Raw genomic sequence first — 21,550 nt, 5'->3', positions numbered from 1 at the left:
AGAGGCAGTAATAATTAAGTATTATGGATGAGTTTTATACTAGCGATCGGGTTCGGACACACTTTTCTCAAGAGAAGTTAAACATTTCTCAACAGGATGAAGCTGTAGCTGACACTGAGATACAGATGTAACGTGTCACTCAGGGAAGATCATGAATTATTGTTTCTTTTTTACATCCAACAAGGGTTTTTTTTGTTTTTTTTTTTATTCACTGGCAGCTCGTTTATTCCTCGACAAAGTTTAAGAGCTTTTTAATATGTCAAATTCAAGGATAACCTTTATCTATTTTTCTCATCCCTTTTTCTGGTTTCTCCATCCCTCCCTCCCTCTACGGACCAGACATCCCAGTTTATCCTTCTCTCGCTCCTCATCTATCTGTTTTTTGGGGATTTTTTTTTTTTTTTTTTATATTTCCAATCTTTCACTCTCTTCCCACGTCACCTCTCACACTCTGGATGTTCTTTTCATTTGTTTTTTTTTTTTCTTCTGTTTCTTCCCCTCCCTCTTTTCTTCACCTCTACCATCCTGACCAACTTTTTGGATCAAACCAGCTTCGTTTCTGGCTCCTTTTTTTTTTTTTTTTTTATTCTCTCCCTTCTTCACTGATACATCATCTCTCCCGTCCTTTGTCTCTCACGCTCATCCCTCTTATTTGTTCACATCTTTCTTCTCATCTCACCTATCTCTCCTTTAGTTTCTCATCTTTTCAGCTCTTCTTTCTCTCTCCGACAGAAAAACTAGACTTGACAGATAAAAAAAAAAGAAAAAGGGGAAAAGTAAATATCTGAAAGTGAGAGGTGGGGGGGGGGGGGGGGGGGGGGAGTGGGAGTTTGACAGCAATTTGCTTCCCTTCTTCACATCCAGTCATCCTGGCCAGACACTGACGGGTGGCTTTCATACCTACTAATAAACTTGTTTCCATCACACACACACACACACACACATATGCACAGAAACACACACACACACACACATCAGGAACATAATGTTGGCTTGTTTCAAGTTGAGACCATAAAACTCAAACACACACACACACACACCAAAACACACACTTCAAGGCGGCTGCGATGAGACTCAGCCAACCTTGTTCTTTGGCGAGAGCTGGGCACCCTTCTGTGTGTGTGTGTGTGTGTGTGATTGATACTCCAACAGTCTTTGCGATATATATCCCCGAGATCAGTTTCTATGTCAACGACAGTCAACAAACATGCGACTGGGCATTATCCTCCCAGTCTTGTGTCTCGCTGCCTGTGTCGATAAAGTTTTTACAAAGATTAAAAGGGTGAGAGAGGAGAAGCATCTTTCAGTCTCTCTCTCTCTCTCTTTCTCTCTTTTTCTATCCAAAGTTGTAAAAATAAACCGAACGCTGCCTTTCATCATTTTTATTCGCGCGAGGACATGAAGAGGCTTCGCTCCAAAGCAAAAAAAAAAAAAAAAAGACGTCCAACTCTGAGAAAAAACAAAAAAAAAAAAAAATCACACCTACTCTCACAAAACGACTGCTGGCATGAAGAGAAGCACATTGTGGGATATTATGAAGGTTGTGAGTCATCTCTGGGCCTTGGCTCGACGGATCCTGATGATTTTCGAATGGAATCATCTGAGTTTTTGAAATATCGGTGGATAAATCTGAGGTACCAGCACCCAGGAGCGAAGGAGGTTGTAGTCTGCTGCTGCTGCTGCTGCTGCGGAGACTCGTCAAAGTCTGTGTGAATGCTCTTCCAAACCAAACTCTTAAGAAGAAGAAGAAGAAGAAGAAGAGGAAAGAATTTGTGTAAAAGCAGTAGGATGAGCCCTGCGAGCAGAAAGAAGAAGAAGCTTCATTTATGTGAAAACTGTATTTTTCATTCCTTAAATCAATTAACCCGCTGGCTCTCTCAGACATTTTTCTGGGCTCTAGTTTCTTGTTTCGTTTTGACAGTCGATGATTGAGACTCTGCATGTTTATACGTTATCGTGCAAAGTCGTGTTGCGATCAGACTTCTCTTTACCCTCAGAGGGAGAAAAAAAAAAACAAAACATGGCAGCATCCCTTACAGAACAAAAAAGCCACTGTTTAAAATAAAACCGCCTTGTTTTGTTTGTCGTCTTCTTCTTCTTCTTCTTTTTTTTTTTTTTAATGTGCACTGACGCTGACTGCGGAGGGTGAGAGCCAATCACAACACGGGTTGCAGACGAAGGGGGCGGGACTTTACAGTAATCAGTGAAATTCATAGACACAATGGGCCCCGTCTGTCAAAACCAAATGAAACTTGAGTGCAGATAAAAGACTTGGAGTCTGTGCTGTGTAATTTTCTCTGGGCAATAAATGATCTTATTCAGGTTTGTGTGTAAATGCTCCAGAATTATTTTAGCTCATACGCTGGAAGCTTTTGCAGCAAAGATGGCGTTCTTCCTTTCTTTCTTTGTTGAGTGAGTGAGTTGTTACTTTATTTGGTATTCTCTGGGAGATCTGCTTCCCCAACCACACTCATAACGTACTGCCTCTTTCTTTCCTTTATCAATTAATCTGTTGATTACTTTCTGATTGTTTAGTCCATTTAAAAAAGTCATAAGTCTGTTTTTGTGTTAAGTTTTAACCCTAAGTATTGATTAGGGTTGATTATTTCACTTAAATCAAGGTGTTGTTGATGATTTTCCTGCTTATTTGAGGGCACGTGGTGGCAATATTTCATAAATATCTTACAAACTATTAATTTTTGTGCAAATAAGCACAATTTTTCCTGAGATGAAGCTGGAAAATGTAACTAGTGTGAAAAGTAAAGCTTTAACCTGCAACCCTCAATCAATACAAAGGAAAATATTCTTCTTAGTATCTTAGTATTTATTTATTGAAACCAAACTGTAACTTGACACCCTGATGTCAGGGTGTCGGAGGCCTCGTGAAATGACCTGTATGCAGAGGATCACATATTGTTCACACATTTTACAGGGTGCATTTATTACTTTACATTATCAGGCTGATGTTATGTCAAGTTGTTTTGAAACCTCAGAATCCAGATTTTTCCCCCAAAGGCACAATGTTTTTTTGGCATCAAACCCACACAGCAGAATTGTAGAACAAAACCCGCACGAGACAAACAAAAGAGCTGTAATTTTTATATTTTAATACCCTACAAAATTCGCACAATGCTTCAAATGGCTCGTTTTGTCCGACCAAACAGTCCAAAATACAAAGAAAAGAAGCAAATCCTCACATTAGAAGAGCTGATCTGAGAATGTTTGTTTGTTTTGTTGCTTGATAAACGATTTATTAAAAGAATTTATTAAATAATTTCGATTGTTTTGTTGCGTTTTGGTTCTGTGTTCATAACGACCGGACGACACACACACACACATGCATCCATCTTCAGTGTTTCCTTGACAACACTCCCTACTCATCATCATCATCCTCCTCCTCCTCCTCCTCCTCCGCTTGGTTCTGGGACCCTCCTGGGAGGTTACCGCAGTAACCGACGAGGTCGTGACCCCGGCGTGTGCCATGGCTGTCCGGCCGTTCGGCCCATGCGGCGTGATAAAGTGTGATGTGTAGTGTGGGTGTGTAGCGTTGTTCACACACACACACACACACACACACACACACACACACACAGAAGCCCCTTTATGCTGCTCACAGAGTGGAAGTAGTTGTCAGACAGCTGTGTCTACGCACACACACACACACACACACACACACACACACACACACACACACACACACACACACAGATGATCTCTCCCAGTGAACCTGGTTCCCATTGCCTTGGGTGGAGATGGAGACTGCCAGTTGGACATTGCCCAAGTGAAACAGTGAGAGACATATACTGTGTGTGTGTGTGTGTGTGTGTGTGTGTGTGTGTGTGTGTGTGTGTGTGCGCTCTGCAGGAAAGTGAAAGGATAGTTAAACAGTAGCTGAACCTGATCGTCAGAGCTGGTCGATATATTTCACATGGCTGGATACATAGTTTGAAAACCAAAAGTACAGATTAAGTTCAACCACAGACTCGTGACAAGTTATGTTTTGTGAACTCTTGACTTCATCACTGACAGGACGGAGACTTTAAGTTTCTCTCCCTCGTGTTGTAACGCAGATGATTTCTCTCCTCGCTTAAAGATAAAGTAAGAAGAATGAATCATCTCACATCTGAGAAATCACTTTCTTTAACATGACTAATTCACTCGAGTCAGGATGTGACACATTTAGACAATATGCTACTAATCAACTTGTTTTCTCTCGTTATTCCGGTAACTTATTCTGAGTCCTTTAAGCTGAGAACTGTGTTTAAAGCTGCTGTGTTGGTGGAGACGACGAGATCCGATCCAGTACACACCCGACACACACACACACGATGACTATCTCCACCAGCATACACGAGTCTTTCTAGTTTTTTTAATAGAACATTTTGAACAACTGAGTAATTAGAGACAACACGCTGAACGACAGGTGATTAAAGTCACGTCGCTAGGCAACCTCTGCAATCCTGCAAGAACACACACACACACACATTTTCATTTGCTTTTTTTTGCTGCACCGAAAAGACATCAATTGAAGACTAATCCTGCACAGAAAAGGCAAAAAAAAAGCAGAGTTAAATGCTTTATTTGAATTTTTAGAAACATCTAAAGGAGAAGAATGAGGGATTGTAAACTTTAAAGAGACAGCTGGAGGAGAGCTAACGAATAATAAAATGTTTAAACGTCTAAAATGACCTATGTTTACCTGATAAGGACCTCTAGCGGTCATGTGAACTGGCTGTTGACAGTCAGAAACAAAGTCGGGAGTAGAAAGATGTTATTAAAGGCAGTAAAAATCTCTCTTACCAAGCAGGCAGATGGATGGTTGGCAAACATCAGTCTCGTGTGTCAAAGTTGCACACTTTGTTGACCAAAGTGTGCAACTTTGACACACGAGACTGATGTTTGCCCGTCCCGTCTCCAACCAACAGTCAACATTTGGTTTCTTTCAACCGAGTAAGTTTTTGTCTAAACCTAACCGAACCGTAACCATAGTGACGCCACATCAGAAAACTGTCAAAGCATACTGCGGCATTTCTGAATTTGCTATTTCTCTCGCTCGCATACATCATGTCCTCCTGATGGACCGAACTTGGTCCAACACTTGAGACGCCTAAAATCATGACTGAAATAGACCCAAAAAAAACCAGAATATGTGTCTGACTGTTCAGTTTTCTGTAAATCAGGCACTTAAACACATCTTATGTGTGTTTTTACGTCCTGACTTTATGCTTGAGATCAAATTTAAATGATACATGACAGACCACCCTGATATAAAAGTGTTATTCTGTGCATTAAGGGACACGTACATATACATAAAGTGATGTGGATAGTAAATTACTATCTTATCTCATCATCTCATGTGGTCGTGGTGGTTCACAGTCTGGGTGTATTTATCTTCTAGCATCCACGCTGAAGGAAGGAAGAGACAGCTGGGAAAAAAACAAAACGAGAGGATGAATTGGAAAATAACAGGGTGAGATAGAGGTTGGAAAAATATACATGAGAAAATGTCTGTTTGACCCAGTTTGATGGACAGATAAAGGAAAGATTACATGACTGAGTTTAAAGAGGGATCCTATATATATATATATATAAAACAGCATTAAAGAAAATCAGGCTGAAGCTCTCATATCAAAGGGAGAACATCTATCAAAGCAAAGGATGAAAGAAGACAGGTTGGAAAAAGTAAAGAGAAACCTTTGTCTCAACCCCCCCAAAAAAAACTCTTCATCTCTCCCGTGTTGGGAAGACAATAGTATTTATGTGATTAATTAAACTGAGAAACAACATTTCAAAGTTAATCTGCTGACCAGCCGGAGGAACGAACCAGGGGAGCGAGTCTTCAGAGGAAGTCTCAGAGTTGAACGAGTTTGCTGTAGAAAATAGTTTTGTCAATGTGAAGTACTGACGGAGCTGCATCAGTGATGAACTGGGTACGAAACTCTAGTTACACGTCGCTTTCTGCCTCATAAATAAGTTTCTGGTTGCAAAGACTTGACATTAGAAGCTGTCAGATGCAGCAAGTCCTCATATTTCAATGACACAGCAGACTGTTAGTGCCTTCTAAACTTTTTTTTTGCTGAGGATGATCTTATAATTATAAATATCAGTTCTCAGATATGATAATTTTCCTTAAAATACAATAATTGTAATCCTCTGGTGCGATATTATAACATTTCATCATTGCTCACCACAATAATGTAAGTAACAGATGCTTATTTGAAGAAGTAACGAGGTAAATTATTACTTGAATTGCAAAACTAACTCGTATGTTACAACAAAAAAGTAATCTGAGTACTCTAACACTGGTTTCAAGGTTTGTATCAGTGTCAAAGAATGAAGCTTTTTATAAATAATTATACGTATTATCTCATATATTTCACATCTAAATTATTACTGCAAACTTAGACCAGAGACAATGAAACAGCAGGAGTCCTATCATGAGAGTTGTGAAATGATACATTATTATTATTATTATTAAATCATTTTGACTTGTTACGGGTCACTTGTGTGCAATTACAGCCGATGGCTCGACTCATGCAAACGTTTTGGAGCTTGTTTAAGAACCGAGAGGAGAATCAGAGAGCTTTAAATCTACTCAGATCTATTAGTACGCAGACTGATTAGCGATGTGAGCAAATAATTCCTGATCGAAGGCGACTAAAGCGGCTTAAAGAGGCGTTGTGCATGTGACAGACGTTTACTGTGTATCTGTGCATAGAGTTTAACAACCAAACTTCTTCTGGGTCATTTCATCCATTTGGGGACATTGGGAGTGTTTCATATATGATACATATAGAAAGAGAATCAGAGAGAGAGACGTAGAGTCAAAGATGGAGGGAGAAAGCGAGAAAGATCATCCAAGGGACAAGCGGACAACCAGAGATGGAGGAAGAGGGTGAGGAGAGAGTGATGAAATGGTGTGCAACCATCGGACTGTCCCAGCAGAGACACCGAACTGCATGCCAAGAGATGTGTGTGTCTGTGTGTGTGTGTGTGTGTAAAAAAAAGAGGAGACAGGCTTATGTTTAATGTGAGAGTTTGTGTGAGAAAGAACACAGGAGTCCTTTCGAAATATGTGTGTACACTTTGCAGTGGGCGTGCACATGTGTGTGTGTGTGTGTGTGTGTGTGTGTGTGTGTGAGGATGCTCCAGGCTTACATATGAAACCAATCGTCTTCCCAGTGAAGGTTAGATGGACTCCACCATATTATATTAACATGAAAATAAATGGGACAATTATCAAGCTTCACAACACACTAACAGGCTGCTGCTACTTGTCCTGTGTGTGTGTGTGTGTGTGTGTGTGTGTGTGTGAGTGTGTGTGTGCATGTGTGTCGGTGCCATCCACATCTGTGGATGTTTATCACATCGTTGAGGAGAAACAGAGAGAGAGAGAGAGAGAGAGAGAGAGAGAGAGAGAAGGGAAAATTAGGATGGAGAGGGAGGGATAGAGAGAGAGAGAGAGGAGTTAATGAGAATGATTGTGTTCTTCCAGCCGACCGTGTCTGTCTTGGCTACTAGTGAGGATGTTTGACTCATCTTCAGAAACCAAACCAGAGAAAGAAGTAGAGAGGGAGAGAGAGAGAAAGAGAGAGAGAAAGGTGAAATGGGAACACAAGAGAAGAAGAAGAGAGAGATGTTGACAATGGCAGGCAGAGATGGAGAATAAAGTCCTTCTACTAGCTGGTTTCAAACTGTGATTTACTAAATCAGGTTTTTCCGTTAAACCTTGAGAAATGTGTTAACTAGCAACCACTTAAGTCATGTGTGAATTGGTTGCTAGGAAACATCAGTAGCTCCCCGCCCCAATAAGAAGCAACAAACTATGTAAACAGGAAGTGCCTGTAGCATCACAAGCTGTGACTTCAAAAAAACAGTTTCAGGGGCTAAAAGATTTTTAAAAAAATTAAATGCCAATTCTTTGTTAATGTAGGATTGTGTTTTATTTATATCTGCATATCTGGGGAAATGTGCAGAAATCATTTAGTCTCATATTATTGACATACAGCTTTATAATTTGAGGTTTAGTGTGTTTTTTTTATGTGAAATGTAAGGTGTCAGGTCAGATATGTCGACCATATTACATATTAACTTCCTCTTTTACTCTTCAATCTAAACAGCTCAGATATTAGCATGCTAACGTAAAGTTTGTCAGTTGGTTCATTCAGAGTTCAGAGTTTATACAGCAGTTCCAGCTGCTAGTTAGTAAGAACTGGTTTGAGTTTGCAGTGTTTTAAAATAGGAAAATAGGGAATTCTGTATTGAAAAGTTGAGTTTGCTTCAGATAAACTTTTAAATACATTTTTGCACAAAATGAGGACTTTTGTCCTCCATCACTTACGTTGACACATCGTGTTAGGAGGGAAACTTTTAATGGTCATTATTAGCAGGAGGGATGATTACAATGAGAGAAATGTCTTTCAATGTTTAAATGGGCAACTGAATATTGTTTTTCAAGATTGACCCTCATGAGTGACTTTCTCCTTCTTTGGAGTTTTTTTTTATGGTTTTATGTTTTTGAGACATTTGTTAATAAATGAGCTTTAGACATGCTGATAAGCAAATATTATTATGCTAAAGAATTAACCATCTTCTGACTCTAGCTTCATATTTAATAGACATTAGAGTATCAATCTTATCTAACTATTTGCAAGAAAAAGAATGAGCATCTTTTCCAACATGGAGAACTACTTCTTAAAGTTTGGACTCTCATTTAATTCCTGTTTGCTCAGATCTTAAAACGTTTTGCTGGATATTAATGAATTCATCAGTAGAGCTGGCATGAATAACAGTTTACAATATAGAGAGCGACTGATGGTTTGATTATTACCGCTTCTGACATTTTGATGAATCGATCTGAATTTCTTTGTACATAACAAATAATTAGATTCAAAAGTATTAATGTTTTCCTACGAAGGCGAACAAGACATGTGTTTAGTCTCTCTCTGTGTAGTCTTGTAGCTAATTTGACGGCATTTAATTCAGACTTGCGCCTTCATCTCGCTCTCTTTCATCCTCCTCTGGTTTGTTGTGTTTACTCAACACAGCGGAACAACAACTTGAGTAGGATGGATGGATGTGGCCGACGGAGAGAGAGACAGAGATCCTGCAGCCTTTACATCTGTGTGCGTGGGAGAAAAAACACTGAAAAGAGATGAAAAGATGAAACACCCAAAAAAAAAAAAAAACCCCGACCCAAATGATTTTTTCTCTCTCTCTGGCTTTCAAAGCGAGAGCTGTGACGTCTGATTGGGAGGCTGTGAAGACGGGGAGACACAAATGTGGCTTTGGGGTTACACTCTGCGAGCTTATTTGTCTATACTTTATAATTACCATGTGATTATTTCTCCAAAAAAGTATTTAATCGTTAGATAAAACATCAGACTGAAAATCAAAACCAGAACTTTTGGTACTTAACAGAGATTTTAGAGAATTACATAAGATCAAAAACAAACTGGAGTCATCATTCGCCAACAAGTTTAAATAAGGATTTTAACTTGTGACCTTTTGGAAGTTTAAGCTCCAAACATTTGGCAAAAATATGGGAAGTCAAATTAAAACAAACACAAGACAAAGAACTTCACCAAAAGCTGCTGCTCGTAAAAAAAAAAAAAAAAAAAAAAAGAGCAAGTACATAAAAACTAAAAAATCCTGATTTGAACTGTTGACCCTTTCGGAGGTTTGTGAAGATGTGGGAAGAGACAAGGATTAAAACATGCAAAGCCGTCACTCGTAAACAAGTTTACATCAGGACTCGAACCCATGACCCCCGTGCATCTGACCATGCGGGGGGAAAAAAAAAAAAGAAAGTTTACGGGTTTGAATCCCAGTGGCTAAACAGAGCCGCTGAGGCTCATATGGATCCAGTTGGCCATCAAAGGCCAGAAAGGGAAAAATAAACACTTTTTATATGATTTCTCTCTCTCTGAATGTCTCCTAGCTGGTGTTACTGGCTCAAAACTAGATTTGTGTTTTGTTTTTTTTTTTGGAAGTCGCTCACAATGTTCTTTTCTGCATGTGTGTTTGTGCGCTGAAGTGTGATTATATGTGTAAATTTGTATTTGTGTGTGTGTGTGTGTCTTCCTGTGTATCGATCCTTGAATGATGTGGCCTGACCAAGTGATGTTTATTTTTCTGCTGTAATTACACAGAGAGCTAAGAACAGAGAGAAAGATGAAGGACCGACGGAGAAACATACGATGGAAAAGAAATAAAAATTGAGTAAATGAAAAACATGAGATAGAAGAGAGAGAGAGAGAGAGAGAGAGAGAGGGAGAACATGAGAGAGACAGATGAAGAGGGGAGGAGGAGGAGGAGGAGGAGAAAGAGGAGCAGATTATTTTGGTTTTCCTGTTTGAGGTCAGGGAGAGCTGGGAAACACTGAGTTTGTAAATCTGATTCTGAAGGTCAGGTTTTATTACATTACACGACTTTACGCTGGAGTCCATTACGCCCACATGATTTCAGCGGTGAACCTTTACCGACGAGTAATAGGATTCATCAAAAATGAATATGGGATAAGAAAGGTGATATACGGCACTGTAGCGTAGGAGAAATAAAACAATAAAAGGGAATTTTAGACAAGATGTGACGACAAGATGTGAGGAATAGTGTTGAAAATACAAAAAAAAAATCAGGCGCTACTGCTGCTTTCGGACACAATTTTAAAGATTTTGATCAATAAAGGAGCCAAAGAGTTTAGCATTTCCATAAATTTCATTGCTATCATAATGCTCAGCACAAGGTTGCAGCCCGGGGATCTGTTTATAAGTAAAAATATGAAATAAAAATATTATTTATATAGCGAATTTCATACAAAAAGATGCATTAAAATGTCACAAAACATGAAAAACAACTGAAAAAGACAGATGCAAGTACTGGAAACACTAAAAAAACATAAAAGAAAGGATTTTTTAAAAAGGGACAAATCAAAGAGAAATTAAAAATAAATAAAATGAATAGTTAATAACACCCGTATCAATAATCAGATCAGACTGATCAGATTGGACTGAATTTACTCGACTCACTGATGGTGTTTATGACGTCGCAAATGGATTTTTTTGAGTTTTTAATTAAGCTGGAGCCCATTTAAGTTGATGTTGAGTAAAATTGTAATTGTTTCTTTCATTTTATCAGCTAATGAACAAACCTGTGTCCACTTTTGTTGTTGGTTGCTAAGCAACAGTGTTCAACCACAACTTAAACCACTTAAATGCCAAGCGTGTGGTGCATTTGACTTCCAATTACGAGTTTCACTTGAAGGCAGCATAAAGTCCAAGTTTTGAGTGTAACAGGCATACCTAACATATGATGTAACCAACAAAACAAGTGAATATTAAAATGCTTTCTATCAGTGCTCACTTGAATGAAAAAAATCACAGACTAACAAACATTTTCTCTCACTCAAAGCATGTAAAGAACAGGTGTAATTCAATCTGGTGCCACAAGTTTTATAAAGAATTCTGATAAATTGAAGCAACGAGAGGCTCGAGCGGGTAGACGAGAGGTCACAGATGTTAAAAAAAAAAAAAAAACGAGATTTTTTCGAGCAGAGCGGAGCACCGTGACCCCGCCTGAAGAATTCTTTAAGTCATGTCCTTTATGAAAACTGCCCTATATCCCCCCGTCCTCCCCACCAAACCAAACAAGCAGCCAGCCATCACAAACACCAAATGCAGGAAATTTAAAAAAGACGGAGGGCAAAAGGACAACGTGGACCGCGTGTGTACAAATACAGGAAATGCCAGCTTTCTCCTACAAGTGCTGTTCATGCATAAAAGATTTCATGGCCACAACTGTCTTGCGAGTTGCCCTCTGCATGACAACTAGTAAACACACATACACATACAGTACACCTTCAATGGAGTCAACAAGCTCTGATACGTAAAGACACAAACCAGCAACACAAAGCAACTGAATTTTAATATTTATCTGAAAAATCAAAAAGCAAAATGAAAATACGTCACTGATATTAGCTGAAAATCCTAAATTGTCCAAAAATACTGAGCAAAAGTGACAAAAAGCTCCTGTTATTGTAGCTGATTCCAATCTTTGACCTCTATGTAGGGAGCAAGTGGAAGGAAAATGATTTTTCTGAGTGGATCAAGAAAATATGACATTACCAGGATGGCTTAGGGGTTGAGACTCTGATCATGAACTGCAAATGGTTTTTGCAGATTTTTAAATCTATGAAAGTTATAATTTTAGAAAGATTTAGTTCAACATTTTGGGAAATAACACTTATTGGGTTTTTATGCCAAAAGTTATAGAGATCTTGCATGTCTGTACGATAAACATAAAGCTAGAGCCAGGAGACTATTAGCTTAGCCTAGCATAAAGCCTGGATACAGAGGGAAACTAGCTAGCTAGTCTGTTCAACAAAATCTTACTACTAGCACCTTTAAAGCTCACAAATTAATGATATTTTCTTTAATCCATACAAAAACAAGACAAAAAAAGTGTTAAAAAAAAAAAATCATCACTTTTTTAGAGGGTGGTTATACGGGGGTGCAGAAAATAGCTTTTAAGCTAAGCTAAGCTAATCGGCCGCTGGCTGTAGCTTCATATTTAGCGTACAGACATGAGAGTGGTATCAATCATCTCATCTAACTCTAACTACTGATTTTGTAGAGCAAAAATAAAAGAATATATGCAATAAATTAAATTATCCAGCAGTATGAGCAGTTCACAGATATTTAAAGAAAAATTAGACCAAATGATGTGTGAAACTTGTGCAGCGAGGGGAACCCTTACCAGCATGGAAATAAAAACTCATGATTACTTGCATCATTTTGGAGTTCTGTGTGTTCATAGATATTTTGAGTTGACGTGGTGTGTTTGGGCCTCAGATCTTTCTTATACGAGCTTTGTCGCACCTCTTTAGCCTCCGCAGTCAACGCTGCGTTCTCCCTAATGATAAACAAAAACGCCATAAAAATAATCCTCATGAAAAACAGCGACATCAAACTGGGCTTAAACAAGCACCGCTGTGTTCTGCCCCGGGTTTGGAATTCTGTCCACATGTTCCCATTTGATCCCTGTTATTGCAGTCACTGAAACACAAATCCCAGCGACATTCCCACAACCACATGACTGGGACAGCCTCGGGGGTCAGAGAGAGAGAGAGAGATTGTTTGCCAGTTTGCGTGCATGCATTAGTGTACGCCCGTGTTTTTCCTGTGTGTTTGTGTGTGTTCGTTCTGCCAGGAGCCTTGAATATGATTTGTTCAGTAGCGGTAGGACGCTTTTCAGCCCGTAAGCACGCTCCCTCCTGGTGGAGGTGAGCCCTGCGGACGGGCAGCAGTGGGCCCTCTGGATGAGATGGGCCTCCTGGATGAGGTGATCTATACCTCAGTTCTAGCTCTGCACTGATTTAAACATTAAGTTCACAAAAGTCAATTAACAAACATAAAAAATGAAGATTTAAGTGGCTGCGTATTGATTGATGTTTTCCCAATACTAGTGCCCATCAGGTAAGTTTCAATTAACACTTAAACATGTTTTTCTTGCAATAAGATCAACTTAAATACATTTTTGCACAAAACGAGGACTGTGGATTTTGGCCTCCATCACTTACATTGAAAGCACATTTAAAGGGGATCTTTTAACGGCCGGTATGAACAGGAGGAACGATGACAGCGAGGAAAACCTTGCTCAGTGTTCATTTGGGCTCCTGACTGTTGTTTTAAGAAAGACTTGTAAAAAAATACGAACCTGTCCTTTAACATGTTTTTTCTGTGAGACACAAAATTGAAATGTTGTCAGATATTAACACAAATAGCCATGCAAGGACTTTGAATGATATAATATTAATCTAAAACAGGCAAAACTTTGATTTAAGTCAGAAACTACTTGATGGAAGACTAAGTGAAGAAGCATATGAGTCTGACCAAGTATTCAAAGCCAGTTTTTCGGCACATGGCGCACCAAAAAAGTCTTGCGGTTCACTGCACAGCCATTACCGTAAGTCACAAAAATGAGAACTTGACTCTTGACTTGGAACTTTCTCAACTGACTTCTGAGTTGCCCCCAAAAACCTTACAAATTTTTTTACAAAAACAGCATCACAAAATGCAGTGAAGTTGAAGGTGAACTTTCATTCGCCAAGCAGAACCGAGGAGCGATGACCAGACCGCAGCCAACACACAAACCCTGGCTCAGGACCAGGCCTTCCCGGACCCTGCTGGGCAAGTATATGTGTGTGTGTGTGTGTGTGTCTGTGTGTGTGTGAGTGTGTAGAGCGGACCTATCCAGCCGTTTTGCGTAGGCTGTGGTAAAAAAAATCCCAGTCCAGGTTACCGTACAGACTGTGACGCAGATAACCACCATATGAGTGTGCCTGTGAGTGTGTGTGGGGGGAAATTACACGTTAATTAATGCTCAAAACATGACAACAATGTTTATGCACCTTTATACCTTCACGCTACATCTCTCTCTTGCTCTCTATAGCTATTTCGTCCCACGTTGATCTCTTGTTCTCACCCTGACACCCACGACAGAAAGTCATCATGCTCCATTACATTGACATGAATGGACCAACCACTGCGAACAGTCACACACACACGTCTTCCAAGGATATTACAGAATACAAAGGCTTTCACACGAGGAATACAGTGCTCATTGTGAACACTCTCTCCTGTGTACTGTACTACTTCACACTCATTTACAACTTGCCTCGCTTTCTCTCTCTCTCACACACACACACACACACACACACACACACACATGTACAAACACTTGCCCGGTCAGTTTACACATGCTGCTGTAATAATTTGAGGGTGAATAAAGGCTTTTTTATTGAGGTTTAATGATGTGTTCACTCTGAGCTGTTCTCTAATAGTGACACAGAACAGAGAGCTGGCACAGGAATCGGCCTTTAGCTGGGTGACTCACACCTACACACACATACACACACACACACACACACACACACACGTGTTACAGTAAGTCGCTGACCCTCGCCTGACAGTCTGTCAGTATACGAGTGGGAAAAGTCGTGTCTCCCACACTGTTAACTTGGACTTCACATCCTCTTTTCTTGCTTTCACACCCTCTTCATGTGTTTGTAAAAAGAACATGCATGTAAAAGGCTCTCAGGGCGTATTAAACAGGAATGGGAGCCGAAGGAGCCGGCGACGTGTTCTGTGTCAGTCTAATTAGCCTGTAACATGGAAAATCAGTAGTTTAGTCGAGGAGCAGAGGACACCAATAAGAGCTTAGCGGTAGAAATGACATCTGGCGCCATCATGGAGGTCCAGTGGTAGAGCCAAACTGTCTCTGTAAATACAGGGCTGCAGTAACGCTCATTGTCACTTACAATTCAGTTTTCAAGTTATTGTTTAGTCTATAAAATGTCAGAAAAAGGGTGTTAAACGCCCATCACAGTCAACAAGATTCCATGGTGATTTCTTCAAACTGCTTTTTTTGGAAAAGATCAGCTATTTATAATTAAAACAAAGAAAAGCAGTAAATCCTTAAATATGAAAGGCTGGAGCCCACTAATGTTTAGCATTTTTGCTTCATGAATGTGTTAAACGATGCATATGTTTTGTTTCAATCAACTTATCATCAATTGGCAAATTGTTTCAGCAATAGTTAAATGGTAAACAGACCAGCGTTAGCCACTAGCTGGTGAAGAAAGTGGAAAATGTAGCAGCTAGAGAGCCAGATTCATTCATTCATTCATCAGGTGGACTCATGTACAACTCCAAATGAATGCTAATGTAGCTCAATGTCTGCTGGATGTGTGAATAGGCAATTGTTTGCTAACATGTTAGCCATAGTAACTTTATAACTTTATAAGATGGTGTGATCAGGGATTGTGATTGTCGGCTTGTTTTGGAGTAATTCTGCTTCCTATTTGCCAAAAAATCATAAATGTAGCTTTAAATTTAGATAATTTCTTAGATTTCTACCACTGAGACTTCTGTCATCACCCTGATACAGTGCAGGTAGACATCAGGCATCAAGAAAATTACATCTGAAAAACTCAACAGCAAAGTCTCTTCCTGGAAAAAATGTCAAGAAGAAAAGAAAAACATTTTTCTCCACATACAGTAGAATGATTTGTCTCTCATGCATGGAAATGTTAGCAAGTTATCACTAAATGTGCTAATCACTTATCAGATCTAAAACATTGTAATCAATTAACGAATGGTTGTACTGTAGTCTTCAAATATGTCCATAGTAGGGTGACATATCATGAAAAGGTTTCTGATTTATGCTTTTGAACTGGATTGAAAAGGATGACACACATGGAAATCAGTTTGAAATGCTAACATGGTCAAAGAATTTGAGGTAAGTAAAGGAGAGAGCTACGTTCAAACACATTTCAACAGTTCAACCTCAATAATGTTGTTACTCAAAAAGCTATCTATCTCTATAAGCTACCTATAAGCCCTGACCAGTGCTAATGCGTCTGTCTTGTTGAATAAGTCCACCGTGTTGGGGGTTTAAGAGCCTCTGTGTTGTTTACTTTGAGGTGCCTGAGAAAAGACCCAGGGTTCACGAGCAGTTCATAAGGCCCTCGTAAGATGCTGCTAAGGGGCCCGTAAGGTATTCATAACATGCTACCATAGAGCCCCCCCACTGCTAAAACAAATCATTAGCATCCTGCAAAAACCATATATGACTCTGAAGAGTCAATTTTTGAGGAAATGAGAAAACCGGGCTTATTTTCTCATCGATTCGGCAGCATTTTTGACATTTTAGAAGGTCAGGCTGCAGCTCAAGAGTCAGGAGCTTTAAAGGTATCCATAAGAAATGACTTTATGCTCTTTTGTAATATGCTTTTCATTCAGGTTTTTGTTCCTCTGGTCTTACTTAATCTGTCTTCTTTGTCAAGTCTGTTGAGCTTCCTTAAATATCCATATTTTGAGTAGTTGTACTAATGTCCTAAAGAGGCTCATCAATAAATTAGTTTAAACAACACTGACAACAATGCCATTACATTATTATTTTGATATTTTCTTGCATTATCTGCTTCTTATTACATTACAGGCTCCATTGCATTTTGTTTTATTGCATTATTGGCATTTGCAATGGGAAGTTATTTAGTTAAGGGCCTCCAAAGGGGTCAGACAGAGGGTAGTGTCTTATTGACTGACCATTGCGAAGATTGAACAGATGACCGTGCAATTATAGCACAGCTTCCAAAACCACAAGGCTGCTCCTCCATGTGTAGCTGAAGGATTGGAGAGGTTTTGGTGTCAGTTTGGGTGACAGGAGGGCCTTTGTGCAGCGTCGAGGGCCTGCCTGGGAAATTGTAGGTTAAATAGCGCTCGGGGGCTCGTAAGAGCGTCCTTGATGGGCTCATAGGGAGTTCGTAGCGTGGTGGAGAAGGTCTGTAATGTAGTGATGAGGGTTCATAAGGCTGGTGTTACAGGCACAGGAAGGTCAGGAACTCTGCAAGACGCTAATGGCGGGTTCCAACTTGTTGCTTCTTTTTGATCTGACAGAAGAATTAGTTTTATTCTTTTCTTCCGTCTTGTCCTCCCACTTCATTTGTCTTCCTCTCTTTCTTTTGATTCGCTTCGTTTCCGTTCCTTTATGTCAAAAAACAACTGCTTGTGTTGGCGTACTTTGGCTAAAGAATGGCATTATATGAATACAGAACGCCTTATTATTTTCAGATTCTGACTGATTCATTCACTCAATCGCTTATATGTTTATTTCATCTTGTCATCTCTTATTCCCAGTCGCTCTACTCTCCACTCTTCCCCTCATCACCCTCTACTCTCGATGGGAAACTTAGGGTCAATGTGTTTAACACACCCACAAATATACAGTCTCTCTCTCTCTCTCTCTCTAAAGAGGGCCCCCTGTTTCTGCTGAGACCTCAACATGCTCGTTAAAGCACTCCCATAACCTTTCAAACACTCCTCTCCTCCTTCCCTTTCCCTTCACCTCCATTTTTTTCCTTCTTTCATTCCCTTCAACCTTCCCCCTTTTTGTCTGTCTTCTCTCTCGCTCCATAACTTCATATTTTCTTCTTCATCCCCTCTTTATCACTCGTCTGCCGTCCCTTCATCCCTTCTCCCCTCTCCTCTCCTGCTGCCCTTTTCACCTCCTTCATCCTGGAGGTGAAGAGTGCAGAGGAAAAATGCCACTGACGTTCTCTTGGTCCTGCACTTTCCTTTTCTCATTTCCTTCCACATACTTTCCTCCCATCATGGCCCACTTCGCAATTTCTCTTCGTTCTCTTTTTCCGCCTAAAATCCCAGGGGTGAAGAGTGCAGAGGAGAGTGTTTTTGCTACGGAGTTCATGGTCATTACTGAACTATGGACGATCACCAGAGGGAAAGGGGGGGATGGAGACGGACGAGGACTGGACCCTTAAGCTGTAAACCGTATGTCCATCCAAATGTGAGGCAAACGTTTGAGTGTTTATGAGCGTTCGTTACAACAACAAAAAATGGTTTCCATCAACCTGGTTGAATCCAAGTGAGCGACATGAATCCAACACATGTCAACTGAATTTAATGGTGCAGAAATGATCTAATTGGTTAAGTGAAATCTTAGCAGATGGTGCCCAACTGGTAACTGGCAAAGAAGGACATTTGGTCAAAATACAAAAAATATAAATTAGCGTTCCTGTGTTTCTTGCTAAGACTGGTGTGGCTAGTTTGAACCTGGAAGGTTCAGGTAGGCTTACAAGCTCATCCTCTGTACATTTTAGGCTTGTAAAACTTAATTGCACATCTTTGAGCTGTGAGCAGAATAACCAATTGTGATGTTTCATAGTAAAACTCTGCAGTGTTTGGTAATAAAAAAAAGCAAAGAGTTGAGAACAGTCAGAAAAATGCAGGTTGGTTCAGTCGACCACTTTAGTCCAGACTGAAATATCTCAACAACTATTGGATGGATTAACTTGACATTTTGTACAGACATTTATGGTCCCTAGAGGTAGAAGCCTAATGACTTTGGTAATCTTCTGACTTTTCCCTCAAGCACCACCATAAGGTTGACACGTGTGTTTCAGATTGAAACAACTGATGGATGAATTACCATGTAATTTGGTAATTCATGGTCTTTGTGAACTTTGGTGATCCCCTCACTTTCTTTACGTCTTTATTAAGATCCCCATTACCACCAGAATAAGCATTGGCTGCTTTTCCTGGCGTCCACCACACAAATACAGTCAAATATACAAACTATAACCACATAAACAACCAAACCAGCTCATCTGGGATAGGATAGCAGTCAATACAGAAGAGAAACATAAGAGAAAGAGAAACTTTTCATCATACAGTAAGATCAAAATTAAAATTTTTTACCCAATACTTTGGTTAAATATCATACAGTTTGGTTTTCTTTACTTTCCTTCTTACTTTGAGAATCATCTTGCGAGTCCTGATGATTGACCTAGACTGTACACTCCTCAAATAAATCTTTTTGTCATCAAATACATCGTCATCTTTTTCCAAATACATTTTTTCAATCCAAATCAAGAGCACTATATCTGAGCCATATAGCACTGTTGTTCTTCAGCTCTGCCTTTGAGGTTTGAATCAAGATGATGCTTTCATCTTTGAGCAATACAAAGGATTACTTTTCTTGGCGATATTCTCATGTACAGTTCAAACTAATGACCATAAATCCATTTCTGAAAGGTCATGGAAATGCAATCACTATTTTGTCATATAAAGGAATTCAGTAACTTTACTCACTTTCCTTCCTTTTTATAAATTGGTTTTCTTCTCTTTTAATCCCTTTGTTTTCTTTTTTCTAAGGTCCTTTCTTTTTTTACATTGCATCTTCCCTCTTTCTTTTACGGTTTCTACCCATCCTCACTGATGGCTTAAGCAGGCCTCGTCAAATGTTTCCACATACACACACACAAGAGAAAGAGAAAGAGGACTCTGAGGGGTGATCATGGTTCAGAGGCCAAACAAATGTTCTATCAGATTTACTGGCTGAGCGAGGTTGGTGGCGCTCACACACACACACACACACACACACACACACAAATTTGCACAAACAAATTATGTCATATCGTACACACACTTCGTTCCCTCACCTCATGACCTCACCACTACATGACCTACCTTAACCTTTACCCAGGTCTTTAACTCTAGCAATCACCTTAACATTCACCACCGCATGGCTGACCTTTACCATTACCCCGACCTGAACCTGACCTTAACTCCACCCCTGACCACTAACTTTGAAAATACTCTAAAACAGCGACCGTATACTGACCGGTTTACCCTGTTTTTTCTACTCATGTGGTGACATTAGGCCTTAAAGATACAGTGAAGTACAAAATACCTTTCCAAGTTCTTATCCTGTGTCCCTGTGTTAGTTGATAAATCTTTTTGCACATGTCAAGAAAAGCATCATTTACATCTTCCTGTAATAAAAACACATTTTAACTAATCCTGCATTGGAAGTGTTTACCTAAACTGCAGTTTGTAGGATCTACATGCTAGTGTTACATCAGCAAGTGTGTCCAAAACGTTCAGTGACAACTATTATTTTTTAAAGCCTAGTGCCAACATTTTTTTTAAAATTCCCACTCTCATGGTAACTACTGTATGGTTAAGGTTATGGTAAGACAAAGCTGCAGGTCTGTGATGTTATCTCCATTACTTAAACTCAGACACCTGCATGACAGTTCGACGTGCCACACAACATCCATAAAGGGCACTTGGATCAGCTTTTTCATAAGGGCTGCTAAATTCTGGCTTCTGTGAGCACATTCAGGTAAAGTTTCTTTTTCCTCGATAGGTTCCTAGATACTTGGCTTTGTCTGATCTTATAGAAACTCTTGAGATTTCTTTCAGTTCCAGAAAAAATAAGAAAAAAAAATAGTATCGGTTCACCTCTAATTATTTTGTCAGTTTTGTTCCCTGATGAATCTAAAATTCAATCATGTAGAGAGAAAAAATATAAGAAGTCTTGTGTTTCAAAACATCAGCATGTTACAGAGTCCAGGCTCTAGAGCCCAATAGCATAGTTAGCGAGCAGCTAACTCCTTCCATCATATAAACCTTCCCTTGACATCATTAGCTTGTGGGTTGTAATTGCTTGTGGAGGGGTGTGTTGGTTATTATTTGGCAAAAAACTCATACATTTCAAAAAGTGCAAATCAAAAATAATATAATAGTATGTAATATGATATGAAAATCTATGCTACCTCCTGCCTGACCTGACAATGAGGCTGCATTTAGACTGATATAAGCACTGAAAAAATGCAGCAAATGGCAAAAAAGATACAGAATGCAAAATCACCTGAAAACTACCTTTGAGTTGTTTGTATTTGTATAAAGGCCCTTCTAGTGATGGACAGCGCAGACTATCTCAGGCTATAATATAAGGGGTATGTGGCATTGGTTCATGCTATGTACCTATAAAACCAACATTAAATAAATATAAAACTTTCCAGAGTTGTAAAACCCTGTCTCACATTACTTTAACCATGCAGTGTTTTGGCATCTAATAAGTCTCAATAAAAGATCTATATTGATCTTATTACATAAAAGTTGCTAGTTCATGTCATTCCCATAGCAACCATGGGCAAAGTGTGCCTGAGTGGTACTTCAGTCAACCC

The 21,550-nt window shown here is 39.5% G+C and overlaps 1 long non-coding RNA gene across 1 annotated transcript in view; it reads right to left on the bottom strand.

Annotated features, from left to right (window-relative positions):
• Nucleotides 1-780: 780 nt before the first annotated feature.
• Nucleotides 781-21,550, bottom strand: part of LOC122973835 — a 53,894-nt gene continuing 33,124 nt past the window's right edge. The window contains exon 3 of the long non-coding RNA XR_006400146.1: nt 781-1,733. This is a non-coding gene — a long non-coding RNA (uncharacterized LOC122973835). The remainder of the gene's footprint in view (nt 1,734-21,550) is intronic.

This window comes from Thunnus albacares, chromosome 22, assembly GCF_914725855.1.
Source record: "Thunnus albacares chromosome 22, fThuAlb1.1, whole genome shotgun sequence".
Taxonomy (NCBI): Eukaryota; Metazoa; Chordata; class Actinopteri; order Scombriformes; family Scombridae; genus Thunnus; species Thunnus albacares.
The sequence above is the reverse complement of the archived record's forward strand: the minus strand, read 5'-3'. Positions and strand labels throughout refer to the sequence as shown.